Here is a 7240-nt window from a genome sequence, read left to right as displayed (position 1 = left end):
TGTGTGTGTGTGTGTGTTTGTGGATGGGCTAGCAGTCAGCGCATATAAAATAGCTGCCCAACTTCGTTCTAGAATCGGCTTAAGCGAAGCCAGCCAGCTAGGAGCTAGGAGGCTTCGAAAACTTTGCTACGCTGCAGGTGAATGTCAAAATTGATGCCACTTGAAAAGGCGCAAAACTTTCCTCACGCTGCATTTTGTTTTTGTTATTATTTTTTTGTTATTTTTACGTACCGCTGTTGCAGCGGCTGTTCTTGTGATTATTTTCTGCCAGCAAAGTCCAGCAACAACAACACCAGCCGGGCAAAAAGTTTTGCATTGTTTACAGCCCGACCTGTGACCTGACCAGAGCTACCCCAGCAGCGGAAGCAGTGCTCAGGACCAGAGCCGCTCCGCCAGCTCCCCCGTCCGCAACGCTTGCACAATTAGCAACCAGGCACAGTTGGTAACTTGGCTTTAGGCACGGGCTTAGCCTAATTAAAAAAAAGAAACGTCAGCGTCACATTTTGTGGCTAGCTCTGCTGCTGCGCCTGGCTGCGGAGGCTGCGGAGGCTACCTGGACAGGTCTGGGCGGTGGGGCCACAATTTTAAATTGAATCAACTTGAGTGCTCATACATTTTTCTAGAGCTTTTATGTTAGGAGAATTTGCAGTTTCGTTTCGGCTTAGCGCGTCACTTGCAGCCCTTAACCTGGCCGTGGCCAGCGGCATAAAAAGCGTGTCGGTGGGGCGTGTGGCAGTTGCCGGCGCTGTTGCTGGCATTTTGAAAACTTTTGCTTAAAGTCAATCAGCGGCAACGATAAGCTCCAGTTTCCTAGTAACATTTGTGGGTCGCTTTAATTCAACGCTGTCAGCTTGCTGTTGTTGTTATTGCTGATACATATACAATCAAACATACATATTTCTGGTCTGCATATCGCGATACACGCGATACACGCAGCTACATATATGAATGCCTGTTGTGCTCTGCAAGCGACTTCGGCTTGTTAATGGCAAGTTTTGCAAAGAGAGCCAATTAAGTTGTCAGTCATCCTCTAGTTGATGGTTCCACTTCTGCTACTTCTGGTGCTGCCACGGCCCCAGCTACCCAGTCCGGCGGCAGCTACTGGGTAAGCTGCGTCTGTCTGGCATGCCAATTAATTAATTAAAGCATCTTGCAACGTTTCGCAACTGGAAAGGCTGCTACTTCTTCTTCTACCTCAAAGTGCCAAAACATTGCAGCAATTTAAGACAACATCAAAAAACAAGCGCAGATATCCACATGCGCTCACGCACACGCACAAGGAAAAATAGAGAGACAGAGCGAGAGAGAGCGAGAGAGAGAGAGAGAGAGATAGGATAGAGAGAGAAGGAGAGGATGTCACGCTGTGTGTCGCGTGGTAATTTAAATTTTAATTTTGATCTTAATCTCTTAATGCGAAATAAAATGACGCACACTGGTGCCCGAACGGAGCATCCGCAATCAGAGCAACCCACACTGTGCCCCCCACCATACTCACACCTCCATTTTCTCTCTCTTGCGCTCTCTCCCTCTCTTGCTTACACTCTTCCGTAGTCACTCACTGTTAGTTTCTAATTTACTTTCTCCTGTTGTCTGCGTACGTGGTTACATTTTTGCATTTAAAGATATTTCATCGCATTTTACTCGAAAAACACAGTTACAAGCACACAACATAATAACAAACAAGTAATAATGCTCTAGGCGGGAGTGTACGACAAATAGATACACTAAGCACATCGGCAAACTGTCATTATAAATATTCCTGCTTGCTTCTATGCATGCAATACTCTTTTTTTAGCCCCATTCTTTGGGAAAGTCTTCTGTAGGAATAAGCTTCGGTACTTAATGTTCGATCTTTATGGCATTTGGCAATTTCAAGGGCGTCTGCTTTCAATGGCTGCTATGGTAGATGGCGGGATCAGCTGTCAGATAGTTTAAAGTTTAATCAAACCGCCCTCGTATCATAATCAAACGGGTTTTCCCTTTACCGAGCGACCACTCTTAATGAATTTTATACAATCACAGCTACAGACAAAATTTTAAGTCGTAACTCTTTCTCTAGCCATAGTCTCTGAGACGGAGGCGATCATACGTTTCAACAAACAGACAAATAGCTTAATTGACTCAACAAAATATTTATCTAATCCTCCCTCAGTCTATTGTGTTCATACAACTTGTTCACAGCCTTACTAATTAAATTTCAGCCTTACATCAAAACTCTGATGTGTATAAACGAAAGGCCTCATTTCATAAGAGCTCTCCAATTCTTTAGGCTGAGAGCCTCGCAGACATTTTGAACCCATTTTGAACAGATGCTAGGATGATTGTACTCAATTTTTACACATAAATGTTGACTATCATCACTCAAAGATTACATGTTTGAATTTTTTTTATACCCTGAACCCATCAAAATGTGTAAAAAGGGTATATTGCATTTGTGCAAAATGCAAATGTATGTAACAGGCAGAAGGAAGCATCTCCGACCCCATAAAGTATATATATTCTTGATCAGCAACAATAGCCGAGTCGACCTAGCCATGTCCGTCTGTCTGTCTTTCCGTCTGTACGTATGTATGAACGCAAGGATCTCAGAACCTATATGAGCTAGAGACTTTTAGATATAGGTGCTCCTAGTGCCTGTGCAGATCGAGTTTGTTTCCGATAATCGATAACTTACTCCGTTTCCAAGCAATCGATAAAAATCGATATCGACATCCTGTTTAATGAGCAAATTGGGTAAATAATAAGAGCTACATTCACAAAACATGATATGTTGCTTCGAGAATATTATATATATGTCAAGTATCTTTCATTTTATATCTATCGCCACCTCCCCGCTACCACCCCAGAGCTATAAATCAAGTTAATAACCCAACTTGTACTGCCAACCAATTTAAGCCACAATTTTAATGCAATTGACTCTTTGAGAATACACTAATATTCTACGGTACAATACTGTAGTAAATTTCATTAAGATCGGTTAAGAAAAAACCAGAGTTATACATATGTAACTGCGCAATTCGATGGGCAGCTGGCGAAAACATCAATGCAACAACTGCATTTGGTGTTGAAATAAGAGGGTTCAGGTATTCCCTAGTCGGGAGCTCCCGACTAGAACCTCTTACTTGTTTTTCATTTAATTTGTATAGTCTTTCTCCATACTTTCAGATTTCAGCTCAGTGCAACTAACTGAGCACAAGCGATTCCAAAAAAAAAAAACACAAATGGACATACATAACAACAAGCCAGGGACTCGGCCGAATTGATGAGGCAGGCCTATATACAAATGCTGTGCCTATCTCTAAAATCCTCAATAGCCTAAAAGCCTACGCAACTTCCTCTTTCCTGCTGTCTAGAGTCAGAGTTAAGCCGGAGCACTTACAGAACTGAAAATTAAACAGAAAATGTCATGCATTTTGCATTTGGCAGAGGCAGTGGCCATAGCATAACAAATATGTATTCAAATATGAGTGCTTCCCGCCCCGCTCCACGTCCAATTCGCCAGCTGCCCACATATTAAATAGATACGAGTATCGCATGGCGAGTTCGAGTCTCGCCCATTATACAAATGGTCATATTTAATTCGTTCTGCTGGCAATCGAAAAAAAAGAAAGATGCGAGGCAACATATCCCCATCCAGCATGGAGCACACACACACGAACACATACACACACACCACTACCAAATCCCGTGTCTAATCTGCGGCAATAATGCTGCATATAAAAAGATAAAGTTCGCAGTGGACATTGCAGAAGGTATTGGTAAGGTGACCATAAAGTTGTATGATTTGTTTTATGGCCAACCGAGGACGTTATTATTGCTAAAAGGCACGCCCACATCACCGACGCCAAGCAAGACAAGGGCCGTGGAACAGGTAACAAGGGGATCGACCTATTCAGCTCTCACCCACAAATGCTACGGATGCCATAGATGTCGGGGGGGCTGGAGTGAGAGGTCAATAAAGCATAATATGCGCACGTTTTTAATTGGCGTCCGCTGAAAGGCAGTCCGGACAAAGATGGCGACGTTAGCTGCTCCGATGCTGTTGACCAGAAACCAATTAGCGCCAGCAGCCCGCACCAGACGATTGCCAATTTCGTGTGCTCTGACTGTGCTGGTGTGTGTGCGTGTGTGCGTGTGTGAGTAAGTGCCAAAGTCTAATTACGCTTCAATTGCGCCACTTGCATATAGATCGTTAAATTATGGAAATTTTTCGCAAGGCGCATTCCTTACACCCACACTAGTGTGTGTGTGTGTGTGTGTATGGCTAGATGTGGGTGTGTGTAGCATACAATTTTAATTTCAAATTGACAGAACACAATTAGGCACCGCGTCAAGGAAGCAACCCCTCCCAGCCTAACTTCGGGGGATATATTCTTGTAATGTATTTTATTGACGTTGTCGAGGTTATTGCATTGGGCATAAATTAATTTCACGAAACGTAAATTGAGCAGTTTTTGACACTGGCACCATCCAAATGCCACCCCCGCCATGCGCCCAGCCTTACACAAAGCCAATTACGTAGCTAAGGTTTTTCCAGCGCGTGGTGACAATTTTGCTGCTTACCTAAGATTTTCGTCGTCGTCGTAATTGTGTGCCACACTGCAAACCATTAATTCTCGTTAGCGTCCGAAAAGCAGCAACAAAAACAACAGCAACAACAACTGTAATAGGGTCGAGAGTGAGTGTGTGGGGTGTGGGTAGTGGGGCCTGGGGACCTGGTCAGCAACTTGGCAGCTTCTTTGGTTCTTTTCATATTAATTTAGTTGATTTTTGTGTGAATTAATTAGGCAAAAGGTGAAAATGAAGATGAATGTTTTAATTAGGCGGGCCAGGCAGTGAAACAGCGCGGATTTGAATGTCACACGCGACCCAACCCAGGACAAAGCCTAGCCCCCCGCTTCCCTCGAACAAATCATGGACCATGCAACACTTTAAGAGCTTTAAAAGGCGCAATCATTTGCTGCAAGGCCCGAGGAATCATTGGGAACCTGTCCCACAGCGCTATAAAAGAAAATCCTGGCAAAGGCTTAAGCAATGTCTGACAAAACACCTGAGACATTCAATTATAGTGCCACGCGCTGTGGCAACACAAACGCCAGAGACAGCAAAGTCGGCAGAGACAGCTGCGACAGGCGGGTCAGAAGAGACGACGATGGCTTATAAAATTGTCAACCAACAACAGCAGCAGCAGGAACAAATTTAAAAATATATCTATATAGAGAGCAGCAATACAAGATGAGAGCTGGCATTCAGTCCGGGAAATAGACGAATCTAAAAATGCTCTTTTTAAAAATATAAAAATATTCATTTGTAAAACATATATATTTTATATTTATTAAGTCAGAGTAGGATAAAATAGGCAATGGCTTTTGAATAACTTTACAGACAGGACTAGTTAAACATATGAATATATCGGAATCTGCCAAAAAAAAAATTATTTTGAGCATAAATAAGGTTTGTTAATATTTTTCATCAAGTTTGTGTTCTTAATAGAAACAAATTGACCTGAACTCTAGATTGTACATTTTTATTTTTATTTTTGTGTAGATACCACTTTTTATCCCAACATAGTAAATCAGCCTTATTTGGAGTATTATTATTCCTAGACTAAGCCTCAGATTAGGCTAAGCCAACAGGTACTTGGCTTACACCTTAACCTCTATTAGCCAGCTGTTGTACCAATGTTAAAGCAAAGCTTAATCTATATTTAAAATCTGAACTTAGATAAGAAAATTGATAATAAAACATTTAAGTTAAAGTAAAACTGAAACAAGGCAAATTTGAGAGAACAATTCACAAATTTGCATATTGTAGCGTATCCAAATGTGTGTATTGTAAATAAGTGCTCCAATGCCAATTTCTGCTTGGAAAACGATGCCAAGGAATGCGAAAAATATAAATAAAATAATAATTTGCCCGGCGGTTGCAGAAGTGTTTGACTGCTGCAGCAGTGGCAACTTGAAGCGAGGATTTCAGTTTAATAAGCAGCAAGAGCGCCAAAACAGCTGCGTTTCCTTGTGTCCTGAGCCTTGGACTAACTCGGCCAAGGGGTTGGCACTAGATGAGCTCCGGAAAAGGATAATGCTGGCTTGTTGGTTGACCGGCCGCCGAAATGTGTGGAGGCAGGGCTTTAAAGCTATTTAAGACAGAAGAGGATTTAAAACAAGTTATAAAAAAAGACAGACAGACAGAAAACTTGAAGTTAAATTTATCAATTTTTTAAGTCATCTTGTTAAGCATTTAATATGCTTATGGAAGAACTTTAAATGCATGACCCGGCCCATCCCAAGAGCAAAATTTACAAGTTAATAGGCCATGTGCTAGTGTAACTAACCCATGTTTATGTTTTACACTGCACAACAACTTTTGAGGAGTTCGAGCGCAAAACCCCAAAAGTAGACCCCACATAACTCTCATGGCCCCGTTGCTTGTCCAGCCTCAGCCTGTCCCCAAAAAGCTCATTCATACAACATTTAAACACACGCAAACTTGCACACACAGAGGCACACACATCAACCTTTGGTATTCAACGTAATCGCTTTCAACCACTTCAACGGCCATTTTGTGTGTTGTTGCTGTGCGTGTGTATGTGTGTGTGTGTGTGTGTGTGTGTGTGTGTGTGTATGGCCCAATATAAAACCAATGCTGGCAATGTTGTTATTGTTGTTGCCGTTGGCATTTCGGGGGCAGCCATCACAGTGCCAGACGTACCTTTATCGCTTCAAAGCACAGAAGCCGTGCTGAAGAGTGGAAGATTTATGGCCGATGCTGGAATTTAATGAAATTGCAAAACGAAAATGTAACAAACACAGAAACACGCACACACACACACACACAGAGAGAGACACACTGCAGAGAGCCAAACGAAGCAAGAAGCAGGAGAATGCTAGAGCGAGGGCAGGAGCAAGTGGAGCAGCCACAGGGCAGAGGAGGGAATACGACAACATTGGCACGCACAAAATGGCGGCAAAGGACAAACAGCAGCTGCTGCCTGGAATGTGCAGAGCCTCTCATCAACCCTTTCCGTTTTTGTTGACACTTTCAGCTTGTTTTTCTAATTTGAATTTCTGCTAGAAAATAAGCAAACGGACGCAGCTTTAACTTGTCCAGCAGCGCGTCAGATCTGGCTGGCCAAGTGCATTAACAGGCACTTGAAAAGTGCAATCTGGCCGCAATTGGAATGAATACTCGGCCGCGAAATGGCGGCGCGTGATAAAACACGTTTTAATATCAGGGCTCA

The sequence above is a fragment of the Drosophila novamexicana genome, unplaced genomic scaffold (assembly GCF_003285875.2).
Source record: "Drosophila novamexicana strain 15010-1031.04,08,12 unplaced genomic scaffold, DnovRS2.1 tig00000512-arrow-arrow-pilon, whole genome shotgun sequence".
Taxonomy (NCBI): Eukaryota; Metazoa; Arthropoda; class Insecta; order Diptera; family Drosophilidae; genus Drosophila; species Drosophila novamexicana.
This window is presented reverse-complemented; position numbering follows the sequence as displayed.